This window comes from Pseudonaja textilis, chromosome 10 (assembly GCF_049901715.1).
Source record: "Pseudonaja textilis isolate UNSWEBS1 chromosome 10, rPseTex1.2, whole genome shotgun sequence".
NCBI lineage: Eukaryota > Metazoa > Chordata > Lepidosauria > Squamata > Elapidae > Pseudonaja > Pseudonaja textilis.
In genome coordinates this window covers 13,590,700-13,609,893 of record NC_141999.1, presented here as the reverse complement: position 1 = coordinate 13,609,893, position 19,194 = coordinate 13,590,700, and positions in this window count along the sequence as shown.

Below are 19,194 nucleotides of genomic sequence, written 5' to 3'. Positions count from 1 at the left end.
GTTTGCCCAAACCAGTCTGAACTGGCTGAATCCCACTCCTGTGTAACGATTAATAAAAGGTTTAAACCAAGAGCACAGGCAGTAAAGAGGTGGATTTTGCCTTTCATTCAATCAACCACCTCCAGCATAGCAGGTCTACATTGAGTCCCCAAACCAACTGACAGAGCCAGATTTTAAGGCCCTTCTGGAAGACCAGAAGGATGGAAGAGGATCTCACCTCAGGAGGCAAGATATTTCAAAGGGCAGAGGCCACAACAGAGAAGGCTCTTCACCTAGACCAGGGGTGTCAAACCCGTGTCATCACAGCGGCATCAAGTGACGTATTGGAGACATATTTTCTCCTTTTCTAAACCAGGCAGGGGCGGGGCCAGCACATGACGCATCTGGCCCATGGCCTGTGAGTTTGACACCCCTGCCTAGACCCTGCAAGTTGAAATTTCTACATTAGGGAAAACACAGGAAGGATTCTTTATGGGACCATAGAGAAACCTGCGTCGTGTGGGTGCTCCATCACTGGATGTTTTTAAGAAGAGATGGGACAGCCACTTGTCCAGAATGGGAAGGGGTGTCAAACTCAAGATCTGTTTAGATCTCCATTTTCTCTAGCAAAGGGTTGCAGGAGGCCATTGCAGCTGAAAACAGAGCTCGGGAGAGCTGTCTGGGCCCTTCTGGGCTACGTTTTCACTGGCAGAGGGTTGCAGGAGGTCGTCGCAGCTGGAAATGGAGCTCAGGAGCCCGTTTTTGCTGGGAGAGCGCTTGGGCCACAAAAGATGCGACAAGAGTGATGTGAAGTAGGCCATGCTCACCCTACCCATGCTCCCCACCCCTCCCAACCCCAAGGTCAAATACAATCCTGATGCAGCTCTCAATGAAATTGAGTTTGATACCCAGAGTGATATTCAGCAGGTTCTGACCAGTTCTGGAGAATCGGTAGCTGAAATTTTGAGTAGTTTGGAGAACTGGCAAATACCGCCTCTGACTGGCCCCGCCCCCGTCTATTCTCTGCCTCCTGAGTCCCAGCTGATTGGCTGGGTCTTCTTTGGTTGCCCTGCACAGGAGAATGAAGCTGGAAAGCAGGTTAGTGGGGTGCGGAGGGAATGGAGATTTTACAGTATCCTTCCCCTACCATACCATCCAAACCACACCCACTAAGCCACACCCACAGAATCAGTAGTAAAAAAAATTGAATCCCACCGCTGTTGATACCCCTGGTATAGGGCCTTCTGTTCGGGTGAGCAGCCCCCCAAGGTCCCTTCCAACTCTGTATTCTGTATTAGATCTGTCATGTTCTAAGCAGAGCTGCAAGATACTGCGTTGAGGTCCCATCTGTGCAAATCTGTGGCCTAGTATCCATGTGAGGTCTCCCCACTCCTAACACATGTGGCTTTTCCATAAGTGATCCATATTTGGTTAATCTGCACAAGTATAAAAGAAGGGTAAGCTAAGGGTTATGTCATCATTCTGACATTTTCAGAGGCATTGTCAGCTCTTCTCATGTCTGACTCTGAGGCAACATCAAACAGGGAAGATGATGAAGCTTCTGGACAGTTGATGGATTAGCCATATATCCCGCATAATGCATCTTCAGTGTTTAGGGCATCACGTGCAGTGCCTAAAAATAGGCATCTAGGGTGTCTCTTTATGAGATTCTCAAGATATTTTCCCTAAGGTGGTTTTGGGTGCTTGGGTGCCTCTAATTAATATAATAACCACGGATTCTTCCCTGACTTCCACCCCATAGGTCTTTTATTACTAATGGGCCTGGGAAAAATATCCTAGAAGTAAGCTATGTGTATGTGTATGTCGGGGTGGGATTCAACTGGTGTTCAGGGATGGGATTCTACCAGTTCGCACCTATTCACTAGAACCGGTTGTTAACATTCTAAGCAGTTCAGAGAACTGGTTGTTAGAAGAAATTACCGGCCTAATCCTGTAAGGAAGGCAGGAAGGAAATATTCTGGTGTTGCTTAAAGAAACTGACTCTCCGTTAACTCTTGTTACATTCTTGGCAGGACTAGACTTCCTGTCTCAGGAACTTCTCTGGAGTTTGTTTCCCCTCTTTTGCTAGTACTTTGCTTGTGTGGAGTGACCATTTAAAGTTACAATGGCACTGAAAAAAGTGACTTATGACCATTTTTCACACTTACGTCTGTTGCAGCATCCCCACAGTCACAAGAGGCCAGGCGAGGAGATGCATGCCTCTATGTGAGTGATATTGAGTTGGCCACGCCCACCCAGTCACATGACCACCAAGCCACTCCTACCACCTAAGCCACACCCCCAGAACCGGTTGTTATAAATTTGAATCCCATCCCTGCCGGTGTTATTTCCGGTTCGGTGAATATGTTTTGTGCATGCACGCGTGCTTTGCACGCGTGCGTACACAAACCTTAAGCTTTGCCACCCGGACAGCTGAAAAGCGCTGCATGCAGGTGCGCAGCATTTGAAAAGCCTCTTTTTTCCTGCTTTTTCAACTTCAGCTGTGCCGCGCCAAGCAGCTGAGGTTGAAAAAGCAGGAAATAAAGGACAGGTAAGAGCCCAAGTGGGCGGGTGGGCAAAACAGCAGCAAACACAGAACCGGTTCAGTGTCTGCTGCTCTTCAGAGCTACCAGTTCTATAGAGCTGGGCAGAACCAGTAGCATCCCAACCCTGGTGTATGTAGGTAAACACACACATACATGTACATATACCGGGCTACAGATATTCCTTGACTTACAACCACAACTGAGTCCAAAATTTCTCTTGTTAAGTGAGACCAACTCAAAGCACAGAGCAGAGCAGCCCTCAAAAACTTAAAAAAGACAAAACCACCACCCATCTTCCAACAGACAAAGGCCAAACACATTCAAAAGCCAAAGAATTCCTGGAGGACAAAAACCCATATTCAAGTCAACACTAACCCACTACAGAAACTCAACAACCTGATCAACTGGCTTTCTTCAATATATCCAACTGGGGATGTTGGCACCCTGACAATCAACTGCTTCAATATGTCTCATTTGGAAAGGCTTAACCCCAGGGGTGGGCTGCTGGGCATTTGCAGGGGTTCAGGAGAGCCCCTAGCTAAGATTCTGTGCAGTTCAGAGAACCCCCAAATCCCACTCCTGGCTGGCCCTGCTCACCTTGCCCCACCCTGCCCCTCCCAGGAGTCCCCAACATGGCCTGTTTTGGATGCAGGTAAGTGCAGGGCATATGCAGAGGCTCTGGGAAGGTGAAAAACGGCCCTCCCAGAAATTCAGGAAGGCTGGAAATGGGCCTGTTTCTGGCTTCCAGAGAGCCTCCGGGGAGGCTGTTTTCACCCTCCCGGAGGCCCGAAGAATACTAACTAGGCCACGCCCACCATGGCCACGCCCTCGCAGCAACCAGGCAGAAAACCCGTTGCTAAAATGTTTGACTAACCCAGTCAATTGTCATTGGAACTGGCAGTTCCCTGGTTTGGTTATTACCTGGATGAGTGACCACTTGGAAGTCTCAAAGTTGTAGACTAGTCCAGGGGTTGCCAATCTTGGCAACTTTAAGACCTGTGGGCTTCAACTCCCAGTTGAAGGGAGTTTTGCTGGCTGAGAAATTCTGGGAGTTGAAGTCTACAGGTCTTAAAGTTGCCAAGATTGGAGACCCCTGGACTAGGCTGAGAAGTTGGAAAAAGAAAATGCTAACTATTTATTTTATTTTATTTATTTTGTCAATTGCTTACAAGATAATAAGTATAAGTATATACATAGTTATGAATACATGAAATGGGTACATATAAGAAAAATAAAAGAAACAATAGGACAGGGACGGTAGGCATGTTGGTGCGCTTACGCACGCCCCCTACAGACCTCTTAGGAAAGGGGTGAGGTCAATAGTAGACAGTCTAAGGTTAAAGTTTTGGGGGTTTGGGGAAGAAACTACAGAGTCAGGTAGATTATTCCAGACATTGTTGCTGAAGTCGTATTTCCTGCAATCAAGTTTGGTGCAGTTAACATTGAGTTTGTATCTATTGTGTGCTCTTGTGTTGTTATGGTTGAAGCTGAAGTATTCATTGACAGGTAGGACATTGCAATGTATGATTTTATATACCATACTTAGATCAGACCGAAGACGGCGTAGTTCTAGGTTTTCTAGATCTAGAATTTCAAGTCTGGTGGCATAAGGTATTTTGCAACGAGTGGAGGAGTGGAGAATTCTTCTTGTGAAACTACTTCTGAATTATTGCCAAAGAAAACTACATTGGCCGGACTTTGATTACAGCTACATTCCTGCTTTGTTTGTGACATTTTCTAACATTCAGCTGGCATTAGGAATTCCTTTCATGTCTTCCCATAACTATTTCTGACGTTATTCAAAAGAGAAAATAAAAGGCCAATCCATTCGAAAGAGGGACGACAGGGAATAACCCCGCTTCCCCTTTCAAGAGGAACACCGTGGAGGCATCTTGCTGAAAAGCTCCCCTTCAAGGAATTCCTGAAGTTTTTCTAAGCCTGGGGAGGCTGGAGATGGGGAGGGGAGCCTTTGTGCCAGATGAGCTCACGGAGAAGGAGATGGCAGAAAAGACATGCTGTGCGGTTGTCAGCCAGCCTCTGGCAAGAGCATCAGTGAATCTGCGGTGGGATGGAGGCCGGCCAGTGGACACTGTTGGCGCCTGGAAGCATTTTCCATGATGTAGGCTGTGAGAAATGAGGGGAGGAAAGAGGAGCAAAGAACAAAAAGGAGGAGGAGGAGGAGGAGGAGGAGGAGGAGGAGGAGGAGGAGAAGAAGAAGAAGAAGAAGAAGAAGAAGAAGAAGAAGAAGAAGAAGAAGAAGAAGAAGAAGAAGAAGAAGAAGAAGAAGAAGAAGAAGAAGAAGAAGAAGAAGAAGAAGAAGAAGAAGAAGAAGAGGAGGAGGAGGAGGAGGAGGAGGAGGAGGGAGGAGGAGGAGGAGGAGGAGGAGGAGGGAGGAGGAGGAGGAGGAGGAGGAGGAGGAGGGGGGGAGGAAGAGGAAGAGGAGGAGGAGGAGGAGATTATTTTCTCCTATTGTGATCCTTGAAAATCTGAGAAGGTGAACTTTGACTACAAAAGAGAAAGCAGCTGAAATTCCCTTAATTCTTCAAGATCTGGATCTTCTGATTTAAAGTCACCTTATTTCACAACCACCACAAACTTCCAATTTTGCCAGATGCCATCCTGGTCTTAGGGCAGAGAGAAATTTTTGCACTATTGGATGGTTTTCTCGGAAGTCATTTCAGCTTTAGTAATTTGGGGCTGAGTTCCTGTTCCCTCTTCCCTTCCCGACTCTTTTTTTTTCCAAATCCATTTCCATTGTAAACATTTGACCATTTCCAGAGTGCATCTATTGAAATGAATAGATGCAACTCTGCAAATCAGTTTCTTTTTCTGTTCTGCAAGGCAGAATAACTCTATGGTTGGTTGCTTCCTACCAGTCCTAGAAGAGGATAAAGTGGAATAAAATATTTCATGCTTTAATCACGTTGGAGAAACCCTGCCTGTGCCTTAGCATCTAGCATGAACTAAGCCATGATTAAGCCTTAAAATTCTACAGTATATTTGGGCATTGTGTGCTGTGCCATGTTCCATGTTCTCAGCCCTAATATGGATTTGAATATGTTGCATAAAGCCATAGCTTTTACACCGTGGCATCTTTTCAGATAAATCATCCTGGAAAAAAATACTTTCATTTAGTAACTGGAGATATAGCAGCTGAAAATAAAAACCCTCAGCAATAATAACAAAATAATTTGATGTACAAAGATCCAATTTGTCCTGAAACTCCTGTGGGATGCAACTTTTCCAGAAAAGTGACCTGTGTGAAAATAAACTCTACACCAGCACTTTTATTAAAGTGCTGAATTTCAAATAATGTTTATTGTTCAGTTCAGGGGTGCTGAAAGTCTATAGAGATTCTCAGTCATCCAGATCATGGTTGTCCCAAAGGTGCTTTTTCAAGAGGCAACTGGACCTTCTTGTTTTTTCTTTTGAAGATGTTTTGCTTCTCATCCAAGGAGCTTCTTCAGCTCTGACAGGATGGTGGAGAACGGAAGGATTGATATTCCTTGCAGACAGCTGCTCATTTGCATCTTTTTTAGAGTGCTGCTCCTGGTTTACCTGAGTGGTGCTCCTGGTTTCTGTATCCACAATTTTTTTCCTTTTTTTTTTCTTTTTCTCTCTGGAAATCCATTCCTACTCCCACACCATTCAAAGGGTGTTCATATAGCTAAAAGTCTGTAGAGAATCTCAGTCAATCAGCAGAGGTGGGATTCAGCAGGCTCTGACCAGTTCTGGAGAACCGGTAGAAGAAATTTTGAGTAGTTTGGAGAACCGGCAAATCCCACTTCTGACTGGCCCTGCCCCCATCTCTTCTCTGCCTCCCATTGAGTCCCAGTTGATTGGCTGTGTCTTCTTTGGTTGCCCTGCACAGGAGAACAGAGCTGGAAAGCAGGCTAGTGGGGTGGGGAGGGAATGGGGATTTTGCAGTATCCTTCCCCTCACCACGCCCACCAAGCCACGCTCATAGAACTGGTAATAAAAAAAATGGAATCTCACCACTGTCCCAAAGGTGTTTTTTCAGGAGGCAGCTGGACTTTCTTTTTTTTTTCTTTTGAAGAAGTTTCGCTTCTCATCTGAGCTGAAGAAGCTTCTTGGATGAGAAGCGAAACGTCTTAAAAGAAAAAGCAAGAAAGCCCAGTTGCCTCTGGAAAAAAAAGCACCTTTGGGACATTCAGAGGTGCTGCCATTTATTTCAGTGTCAAATCTCTGCCCACACCACCAATACAACTGAGCTGCTTTAGCGTACCTGGAGATCTTTCCATCTAAAGAGGGGAACTCTGTCAGGCCATTAAAGTATGATCTTATACCAGGGCAATTATGACAACTTTATGACCTGTGGGACTTCAACCGTGTTGACTCAGGAATTCTGGGAATTAAAGTCCCTGGGTCAAAAAGTTGCCATAATTGCCCATCCCGTCTTATACTTTCTGTGCACAGAAATTGGCTTGCTTTGCAAATACAGTAATAATATATGGTTCGTTGATGAATTATTGGGAGCCGTATCCAGTCACTGCTCTGGCTGGATCCAGATAATTTAAATAATGTTTTAATTATAATTTGCTGAGGAAGTAACCATTGGCTGGCTAGCTTCACCCATCACATTATGCTAAAAGCTTCATGCTATGTCCAGACTGTCTTGCCTCGGACAAGAGACAGATTGTCATAATGAGAGTAAAACATCAAGTGAACTGTAACAGCCAGGGGGGAAGAAGAGTCAAAACAATCAACATGTTTGCCATAGAAAGGTAATTGAAGCCCCACCCCGCATGTAAAAAGGGGGGAATTTGGGGGTGCTTGGTGCTCTCTGAGTTTGGTAGTTTTCTTGCAGACATTTCATTACCAAACTAGGTAAAATCATCAGTGCTACGGTAGAAGGGAGTAGGGTTTGTTATTTTTATATGCTAGTTGCTTGCCCTGTTTGAAAGTTAAGAGAAATTGCATTCTCTTTTGGAGGCTTTTGCAGTTCATGTTGTATTAAGGCATTCATTGTCTGAAAATCTTCCCAGAGAACATCTATTATTAAGAGGATTAAATAATAACCATCCTAATTATCAAGTACCATAACCGCTGTATTTAGTCAGATGCTAGTATGACAGCTCTGTCCTTTCCCTTGAGAAATAATCAATACATTTTCAGCAATAAGAGCGTCTCTGCTATACCAGCTCCTTCCACTAATTAATCAAATGACAGAAGCCATTCCTGAAGCTTTTCTGCATTCACCAATAGGAAGTGACAGCTGAAACCATCACGAATTCATCCCGAAGGAACTAATGGGAGAAGAAGGAATCTGCTCTTCACACAGTAAAGCCCGTTGGCCAGACTGTGAAAACATTCTAAAACTAATAAAATCCATTCCTCTTTTTTTTTAAGGCCAGCCCAAAAGTAAGGGGACAGGATGCAAGCCAGTTTGGTGCAATGGTAAAGGTGCAGGATTAGGAACTGGGAAACTGGGAGTTCTAGTCCTGCCTTACTTAATGTCAGGCCCAAGAACCAAGAAAGACAGGAGGAGTTTATTTTTGAGCAGTTTCCTTTATTGTTCCTCAGTCATAGGCAGAAATCTTGCCAAACTAAATCAACTATTCGCATCGCTATAGATAATATTCTGAGAATTGCTAGTGCGGATCAAATCTCACTCCTTACTAGCACTGAGGATCTTACCTAGTTTGGTAATGAAATGTTGCAAGAAAACAATCAACCAGAGAGAGCACCGAGGATCCCACAGCTGAATCCTGAGCTACAAATATTCTGTTCGATCAGTACCACATATGGGTGTCAAATACTTCAAGGAGCTTTCTTAAACTCTCTTCGACCACGCTATCTGATCTTTGCTGCCTCTTTGCTCTCTGGAATGCAGGCCCCTCCCTCCTGGGAATCCAGACTACGTTCCACCACAGCTGGGGAAGTCAGAGGGGTGACTTTGAGCCAGATATTTTCCCTCTATCTGGACCACCTGTTGTTTTGGAGAAAAGAGGAGGTGAGATCATGATATACACCATCTTGAGTTGTACAAAATCAAGGTAGGATATTATTATTAATAATAATAATAACAACAACAACAACAATAACAACCCTTATAAACTTTCCTTGAGAGTCCTTCTCTAGCATCCACCCACCTTTTGGACTCAGCTAAAAATGGGGGGGATTTTAAGTAAAATTGAAGCTAATATACCAAGAAAGTGGAGGATTATAGACTAGTCCCTATTTTTCAACCTCAGCAACTTTAAGATTTGTGGACTGTAACATGTATGGAATTCCTCAGCAGGATAAAGTGAAGGAACTTTAAACTAGAGTATAATACTTTTACAAAACTCAGAAAAAGACAATGGGAAATCTCTTGTGTGGTTGCCCAAGAAAATCACACATATGTTCCAGCTTGATCACAAGAAACTTCAGGTTGAACGATGTAAGAACTCAGAAACACTGAATTGTGGGCTCACCATCCCCAGTCTAGAGTAGCATAATTTAGTTTATTAGATGAACTCTGGCATAATGTTAAGCAAAGATACAAAAGGTGGCCCCTACTCACATGATGTATAGCCAAATTCTTTCTGATTCTATAGGTGTACGTACACCTCCACCATCTGGGTTGTGTGTTGGGTCAAGTTGAAGGTTGTCTCCTTCTCCTAAACTTCCCCAAAAGTGTGAATAATGTGCATCAGCACTCAGTCAAATGGAGCTCCATAATAAATGCGGACAAGATGAGATAAGGTAACCATTTTTGTCTTTTTTTTACTGTGGGCAGACTAGCACACATTAAAAATAAAATTCTGTTGCCTGTTCTCAAAAGAAAGTATATATATCTACTCATACCCAACACACATATTCAGTGCATGGAAATCACAAAGGTGCATTTTCCAAAAGGACTTTCCATGTTTTTTTCTCTTGAAGACGTTTCACTTCTCACCCAAGAAGCTTCTTCAGTTCAACTGAGGAACTGAACTGAAGAACCGAGAAGCGAAACGTCTTCAAGAGAAAAAATATATATTGAAAGCCCAGTTGCCTTTTGAAAAACCACCTTTGGGACAACCATGACCTGGATGACTGAGAATCTCCACAGTCAGCTAGATGGAAAGTAACAGCAATTAAACCTTGGGTTGGAAGCAGGGGTAGGCTTCAAAAATTTTAGCAACGGATTCTCTGCCCAGTTGCTGGGTGGGTGTGGCCATGGTGGGCGTGGCCTAGTCAGCCTCCTGCACCATGGCCGGGGAGGTGGTTAGGGTTAGGGTTTCCCTCGAGCCTCCGGGAGGGCAAAAATGGCCTCCCTGGTTCCAGAGGCTCTCTGGAAGCCAGAAACGGGGCCATTTCCGGCCTTCCCGAACTTCCGGGAAGCCCATTTATCACCCACCCTGAGCCTCTGCACATGCTCTGTACTTATCTGCATCAAAAAAAGGCTGTGTGGGGACTGTGTGGGGTGGGTGGGGCCAGCCAGGAGTGGGATTTGGGGCTTCTCCTAACTGCACAGAATCTTAGCTAGTGGATCTCCTGAACCCCTGCCAACCCCCAGCATCCCATCCCTGGTTGGAAGTCATAATTGATGGTTACCTCCTAAGAAAATTGATTGGACTGGCATTTCTGACACTCCAGTTCTGCCAGTGTATTTAAAAAGCTTCCAGCCCACAGGAATCCAGTCTCTGCTATTCAGATTTATCCTGTGGGCAAATCATTTGGGAAGATACAGACACCCCGCCCAGAAGAAAATAGCAGCCTGGGTAGAAAACCTACATTGTTAATAAGAGGTGTAATTGAGCTGTATGTTTGTTTGTTTTTTTCGAAAATCTGGGCAGCCGAAGATCAGTCATGCAGATTTGGCTATGGATCATTCTGTTTATTTATTCTGAGACAAATCCTCCAGTCAGTGAGGAGGGGAAAAAGGCAGGAAGATTCGTTTGTCATGCAAATATCGATAGCTTCTAAGAGAAAGATCAATCATTTCCTTTCAGAGGCTTTATGGGTCAAAAAGCTGGTGATTTTCTACTCCTGTCACCTTGCGAAAGCAAGTGCCTTGTGCCTTTCCTTCCTCGCCTGCACCAATATTTTCCAGTACTGTTAAAACGAGGAATAAAACAGCAATTAAAACCAGCTTCGTTTGTTAAAGACATTAGAAGGGCACCAGTTGCCTGCATGTCAGATTTGGGAAAGTAAATTCTGAAGGGCAGAACTGTCCCTTTTCTTGTTATTTGTTTGGAAACAAGGATGGAGAACCCATAAATGCACTGAACGGATGCGATTAAAATGCATGGATAGGACACTTTTACATCACCACTGTGTTGCACTCCCCACCCCCCTGTTCCCAGGTGGCCTTCCATTTTGCTGACTCCAAGCTCTCCAAACACAATATCAATCTCACAGTCCTGCCCCAAATTTCTTCACTGTGACAGAAAGAAACATTCACCTCAGTTCCACTCCACACATAATAAATGGTTCAACTTACCCCTTTAACTTTCTCTATGCGGAAGATTGCATGCAAAAGGAAGGAAGGAAGGAAGGAAGGAAGGAAAGGAAGGAAGGAAGGAAGGAAGAAAGAAAAAGAAAGAAAGAAAGAAAGAAAGAAAGAAAGAAAGAAAGAAAGAAAGAAAGAAAGAAAGAAAGAAAGAAAGAAAGAAAGAAAGAAATTCCCAATTGATTGTGGAAAGGGAATTTCACGAAGGCAGTAGTGTCACAAAGAACAGGAAAAGCCCAAGGGGAACATCAGGTCAGCCAGAAAACAAACTTACATAGGAAAAAGAATCAAATAAAAAGTATTAAAGAATCCCTATAGACTAAAGCCTAAGTAATTAAGAAAACTAGACAAATAGGGAAAGGAAACAAAAGATAATTTAGAAAACCCTTACAAACACAGGACATACCAAATAAGCAAAACAAATAGACAAAAGACACAAAATATAAATTACAAAAGGGACAGACAGGAGATTGCCACAGAACAAATATGAAAAACTATCTTAAAGCTAAAAGAGATTACAGAAAACCAATAATACAATCTGGCCACCCCTCAGAGTTTGCCCTCCGGTGGAAATAAAGACGAACTCAAACAGGACTTGAAAATAAAAAATACACTCACACAAAATCAACTTACAAAGTTCTCCGCCTTCCTGAAAAATAAAAAGATCCAGCTTTCAAGCAGTTGTCCGTATCCTTGCTCCGGAGCTCTCCCAGCGGGAAAATGGAATCCTCGAAAGAAAGGCATTTTGACACCTTTCAACAGGATCATGAGAGAGGAAGCTAAATGGTTTCAAGTTATCTTTGCTCTTAAAGGATCAAAAGTTCCAGAGTTGAAAGAGATAGTGGAACAAAGTCCCTAAATATAGAGACAGGACGGCTCCCATTTTTAAAAAATTGATTTTCTATTAAATTTAATTCTTAGTGCTTTATAAACATTGTCTGGGTATTTAATTTGCTTAACAATAACAATTACATTCTTAATCTCCATCCATTTTTTCCAACCATTGGTAAAGTACATGACAAACTGCTCCAAAAACTAAAATCTTATGGTATCTCTGGACACCTGCATAACTGGATAGAAACATTCCTGTTAAACAGACAACAAATGGTCAAAATTGGGAGCGTCCTATCAAATTCTGTACCTGTCAACAGTGGTGTCCACCAAGGCAGTGTTCTAGGACCAACTCTTTTCATACTCTACATAAATGACCTCTGTGATCATATTAAGAGCAACTGCGTTCTCTTCGCTGATGATGTAAAGCTGTTCAATACCACAGACAATACTGCTACCCTTCAAAAAGATCTTGACTATGTATCAGAATGGTCAAACAAATGGCAACTTCAATTCTCAACAAATAAATGTTCTGTCTTACATATTGGCAAAAAAAAATCAGAAAATAAAATACAGGCTGAATAGTCAAGACCTTGTTGATGATCCAAAGTCTGTCAAGGACCTTGGAGTACTCATCTCTAATGACCTAAGTACTAGAGCCCACTGTAACTACATAGCCAAAAAGGCATTAAGAGTTGTTAACCTAATCTTACGTAGCTTTTTCTCTGGTAATATTACACTAATAACTAGAGCATACAAAACATTTGCTAGACCAATACTCGAATACAGCTCATCAGTCTGGAACCCACATTGCGCATCTGATATTAACACAGTTGAGAAAGTCCAGAAATATTTCAAAGAAGAGTTCTCCACTCCTCTACTCGTTACAGAATACCTTATGCCACCAGACTTGAAATTCTAGACCTAGAAAACCTAGAACTACACCACCTTCGGTCCGATCTAAGTATAGTATATAAAATCATACATTGCAATGTCCTACCTGTCAATGAATACTTCAGCTTCAGCCATAACAACACAAGAGCACACAATAGATACAAACTCAAGGTTAATCACACCAAACTTGATTGCAGGAAATACAACTTCAGCAACAGAGTGGTCAATGTCTAGAATACTCTACCTGACTCTGGGGTTTCTTCCCCAAACCCCAAAAACTTAGACTATTACTATTAACCTTAGACTATTGACCTCACCCCTTTCCTAAGAGGTCTGCAGGGGGCATGCATAAGCGCACCAACGTGCCTACCGTCCCTGTCCTATTGTTTCTTTTATTTTTTTATTTTTCTTATATGTATCCATGTATTCATAACTATGTTTTTACTTATACCTATTATCTTGTAAGCAATTGACAAAAAAATAAAACAAAATAAAAAATAAATAAAATAAATTCCATGTTTGATAATATTCTACATCCTCTTTCTGCTTAATTTTCAATGTCAATCTAGTCATTTCTGCACAATCTCGTATCTTCTTGACGATTTCTTCATCTCGCAGTAGATCTTCATTTTTCCAGCATTGTGTGAAAATAGTCCTTGCTGTTGTTAAGACACGTAATATTAAATACACACTTTTCTTCCCAGGTTTCTCTGATATTATACCTAATAAAAACAATTCAGGTTTAAAATCTACATGTTTCCCTATCATCTTTTAGACAGGACGAGTCCTGAGCTCTAAAGCAGGGGTGTCCAGCCTTGGCAACTTTAGGACTTGTGGACTTCAACTCCCAGAATTCCCCAGCCAGGCTGCAAGTTGAAGCCCACAGGTCTGAAAGTTGCCAAGGTTGGATATCTCTACTCTAAAGAGCACCTTAAAAAAATTACTGTGATTTTACTACACATATTCCTTGACTTACAACAGTTCATTTAATGGCTGTTCAAAATTACAATGGCATTGCAAAAAATTACTTATCACCCTTTTTCACCCTTAAGGCCATTGAGCATCCCCATGGTCACGTGATCAAAATTTGGATGCTTGGCAACCGACTCATATTTATGATGGTTGCAGTGTCCCAGGATCATGAGATCCCCTCTTGTGACAATCAAAATCAATGGGGAAGCCAGATTCACTTAACAACCATGTTATTAAACTTAACAACTGCAATGATTTCACTTAAACGCTGTGGCAAGAAAGGTTAATAAAAGGGGGCAAAATTCATTTAATGAATGTCTCACTTAGCAACATAAATGCTGGGCTCAGTTATGGTCATAAGTTGAGGACTAGGTTGGGATGCTGAGGGCTTGCAAGGGCTCAGGAGAGCTCCTAGCTAAGACTCTGCGGGGCTCGGAGAGCCCCCAATAACCTCAGGAAGACAAGCAGCAAGGGAAAGCTCTTAATAGACTTAATTGAACTTCTGGGCATTCAGCCAAGAGCATTTCATACCTCGTAAAAGTGTGGCAAGCTAGATAAACAATCCACTCAGAGCATGCAAGGGAGAGCCATTGAGAAAATCAGATAACACAGCCACTAGGTTCCGAGGGGATTAATTCCCAAATAATAAGAATCATGTAACTCGCCAGAAACTCCACTAAGACTCCAAGATCCCTCTCACAGTCACTGCTATTAAGCCTGGTTTCACCCAGTCCTTTAAGTATTTTTTACGTAATTAAGGCAAAGAAGTGATGTCGAGTTGGCCACACCCACCCAGTCACATGACCACCCAACCATGCCCACCTCATTAGGGCAGAGAGCCCCTTGCTAAAAAATTTGAAGCCCACCCCTGGGACTCCCTGTACACTTCTATGAGCCAGAAATCAATTGATTGAGTTCTGAACACATCAAGTGACTGTGTGAGGTCCTAGAGACCGGGTGCTATTTTTGAACCGAGACTCAGTGCGGATAAGATTCTTTTCTTCTCTTTTATGCCTGCAGTGAGCTGATTTACAAGGCACGCCGGAGTGACTTGTGGGGTCTACAAAGATATGCCACCATCTACACTAAGGTCCACTTTGGTCTACAAAACGAATCGGGGTCACAAAGGGCTGGTTTTGAAGAACATTACTATCTAATCAAAGAAGGGGGAAATCATTATTTCCAAGTTTGGGTCTCAGATTAAAACCAGAGATGAAGTTTGTTCTTTTAGAGAAATCTAGTTTAATTGGGAAATATGTAATAGCTCTCCCTCGGCTTTAATATCTTGAGAATTCTGGTTGCTGAGTCAGTCCCCAGGACGTATTAAAATATTTAGAGATAATGATTCTCTCAGTGACATGGAAGGATAACAGTTTTAATGGATAGAAATATGGATGAAAAATAGTTCGAGGAATTTTGGGCTGAAGCACACCCACACCGCGAAGTCCCCAGATTTATTCTTTACAGTGTATTCACACAAGACTTGGTGAGGGTCCTTGTGGATCTGACCGTCTACAGAGGATGGTGATGATGATTACACACAGCAGGGTTTCCTCCTCTTTTTTCCTCCCATGGCAGGTAAGATGGATTGGCAGAGAGTGGCGGCCTCACGTCATAGAGTGGTGACTCCATGGCTGAAAGTGGACTTAAATTTAAGTCGTGAATGAAGGGAGATATACACGTCCCAGGATAATGTTGGAGGATCCAATCTGGGTTGGTCAACAGGACCATATTGGAACCAGGGGCTTCAAAATTTTTAGCAAAGGGTTCTCTGCCCAGTTGCTGGGCGGGCGTGGCCATGGTGGGAGTGGCTTAGTCGGCTACCTGCACCACGGTGGTGTGTGTGTGTTTTGGCCCTGCTCTGGTTCCGGAGGCTGTGTGGAAGCCAGAAATGGGCCCATTTTTCACCCTCCCTGAGCCTCTGCACATGCCCTGCACTTACCTGCATCCAAAACAGTGATAAAATACACAAGTGGAGATTCCTGGGAGGGGAGGGGAGGGGTGGGCGTGGCCAGCCAGGAATGGGATTTGGGGTTCTCTGAACTGCACGGAATCTTAGCTAGGGGATCTCCTGAACCCCTGCGAACCCCCAGCAGCCCAGCCCTGGTTGGAACCCATCCTCAGAGGACTCCTTGCTTACCACATTCTGGTGAGAGAGGAGTTCCCTGAGGACGGGCTCCAGCGCAAATCCCAAAGCTCAGAAGACTAAACCTCTGGTCCCATTGACCAACCCAGACTGGATCCTACTAAATCTAGGTCTCCCTACTTGGGATAGTTCAGCACCTGCACCACTATACTACACTGTCCTTTCTGTTTCAGCATAGAGCCAGATTTGAGTTGTTGGATTTCCTGGCCAAATATGGGTTGTTCTGTCCTTTAATTACTAGCTGAATATAAAGGCAGACGGATTAAACTCTACAAAGGCTTCTGTACAAGGTTTCTTTATTGGTTCACCAGGCATCCTCAAATATAACTCATGGTTACGTTGAGATTCATCTTAATGTCCAAATCTTTGCATAGTCATCTTCATAGTGTAAAAGAATAGTGATCTTTCATCCCATAATGAAGGAGTAGAGAGGGTGAGATACCAGCACACTGCTGGGGTCCAGGCAAGAGTGAAGTAACCTCCCCCAACCCAACTAAAGGTCAATTCAGTGGCCAATCAGGATTACAGATGTGGATCACATGATGTGAACTACATTTCCCAGGATGCATTAACTACATTTACCATGAGGCATTCCCTTAAGGGGACAGCTCCCAATTCTAACTTAACTGTCTCAATTCCCACTACCTTTGAACGGTCTGGACAGCACATGGGCACTTCCATCACCTGTCATGTCATGACTCCAGATATCAAAGATATTGCTCATGTTTGACTATCAACTATATGCCTTTCTTAAGCTCAGATACTTAACATCACTACTTGAAAGAACAGCCTGAACCTTCCTATTGTCTTATTTCCTCTTGGATTCTAATCTATAAGCATGAGCAGAACAGGTAAGATTATAACTAAGGCAATTGATCTAAGAACCCGTTATAGTGACAGAATGGGGGGGTATCCTGAAAATGCAATGCATTTTCCTGGGTGATGATTCTTCGTACCACATATGCATTTATAGAAAGTATATTTGTAGTTCAGGGTTGAACAGTGGGGTGCTTGGTGCTCTCTGAACTTGATGGTTTTCTTGCAGACATTTCGTTGACAAATGTCTGCAAGAATAGTGCTGCATCATCAGTGCTGTTATCATGGTCTAGTATTGATGATGTTACCTAGTTTGGTAATGAAACATCTGCAAGAAAACTACATATATTTTATCACTACATTTTTCTTTTGTCTATTTTACCCTGGACATATATCCTGTATTTTACTTTTGTTCGGTGTTTTTCATATTGTTGTAAGACTGAACAATCAATAAACTATTTCAGCACAGAATAAACCTGGTTAATTAACAGTGGGAACAGGGGTTATGCTAAGAAAGATCTCAGTTGCCTTCCAGAAATTTGGCCACAACACACCAACAATTGCTTGGTTTGCTACTCTGAACTGGGCAGTTTGTCTAGGAACACATTCCTTCACCATGATACAAAATCCTGGCTCCATCAAAGGTTGTTTGCTTATATAAATCCCATCATTTTTCAACTTAGTTGCTTTTATAAACTTCCAAAACAAAATGTTACATACAAGTCTTAATTTCACTCCGGGAGAATCCAACTTGATGCAGATTTTCAATCAATCAACCTTTCTCAGCATCTTCCTTGAAGTCTGGAAAATGTATCCACATTTCATCACAGGGAATGCCAAATTTCAAGAAAGGTCTGAAATATTACTGAATACGGTCCTTGATGGATTCTTTAGGTTGCAGAATTGCAGGGGTGGGAAGGAGAGGGTGGTGGACGGGCTCCACTTGAGGAAGGAATCCAACCTAGAAAAAAAAAGGCATGATGAAAACCAAATCCATCTAAAAGTTGTGTTGCCTTGAGACTAATTTATTTGAGATTTCTAACATGGATCTTTCTCGTGCTTTCTGAAACAGAACAATCCAGGAAGAGCCATGGGACATGCTCTGTCTGTTCTTGCAGACAGTGTGTTGTGCTCTAACCGATTAATATTCCAGGCAAATATTTTTATTTCGTTTATTCCTGCAGAATACAAAGCACACCACACCACGCTTATTTCTGCCAAGGCCAAGGATCCAATATATTTAATCACAGCCAAAGTTTCAAGTCACCTTGACTGCTCATTTTGCTTCTGCAGGTTCATGGAGTTGGTTAAAAGTTACCCTATTTTTTCCCCCGAGTTCTCCTTATGCATCCCTCCTGCATTAGCTAGATCAGAACCCAACCATTCTCCTTTTTTCTCCAATTGTTCAGTCATATCCAACATTCCAGCACATTGAGAGACAAAATAAACAATCAAACACATCATGAAGGACTTTTGTGGTGTGTTATTCATCTTTGAAAATTCCAGTTCCAGGAGTTAGGAATGCATTTACCCTCCAAAGAAGCATGTTTATAACCCAAGAATAGAATGCACTGAATTACATGAAATTGGTCTGTGGTGATGTATAGATATTGTCAGCATTCCAAGTAATGCACCCATAAAAAACAGAACTCCGAGGCAGGCAGGTTCCTCAAAGAACAGTTTATTGGATATTTCACATTGGCACAACCAGTGAAAGTTGACTCTGAAATTTCCCGTGGCTTTCACCTCATTAAAAATAAAAGTTTCCCCTTTCCTCTCGAAATCACTGGTCACGCTGTCCAATCCAGGTGCTGGCCGGTTGCTTGGTTACTTGCTCCTCCTCTGGCCAGCCACCTGTGAGAATGTCCTTGTTTCCCACAAGAAAACTTTATTGTTTGGGCTGCAAAACCCCATCTAATTATTTCCCCCTTCCCACCACTGTTTGGCAATCCTGAAGCCTCCAGGATGGCTTCAGCCAGGTTCACTTCAGGGTTGACAGATATTGGAACACTGCTATCATGTCACCCCTAGTCCTTCTTTTCATTCAGAAGGACTACAAGTGACATGATAGCAGTATTCCAATATCTATATATACTCAGATACATATCTAAACATACTCAACTCCTGCAACCAGTTGTCATATTATTTACTCTCCGGTTTCCTAATCCTCTTTGTGCAAAATAAATGCAAAGCTTTTCCACATAGGGCAAAAACCGTGACTGGGTAACCCAGCCTGATTTCCAGAGGCTAAATGTGGATATGAAACGCTTTATCTTTAAAGAGATAAAGTCTCCCTCAATTAGCTCTCGACTCCTGGTGAGAACATGACAAGAACATGCTGTTTTCTTGGCAGCAATATGGAAGTCACCCAGTCCTGCTGTTTTCTATGATGCTTTTGGAGATCCTCAATCCTTAGAATTTCTGGATCATCTCCTCTCCAAGAATGAGGCAGCCCTTGCCTTGTTCGAATGTTCAGAGATCAGCTAAAGGTTGTTATCGTCTTTACTTTGAATCTGAAGCCATTGTTTAATGAATGTAGTTGAATGAAAAAAAGGATCGAGGGGGTGATA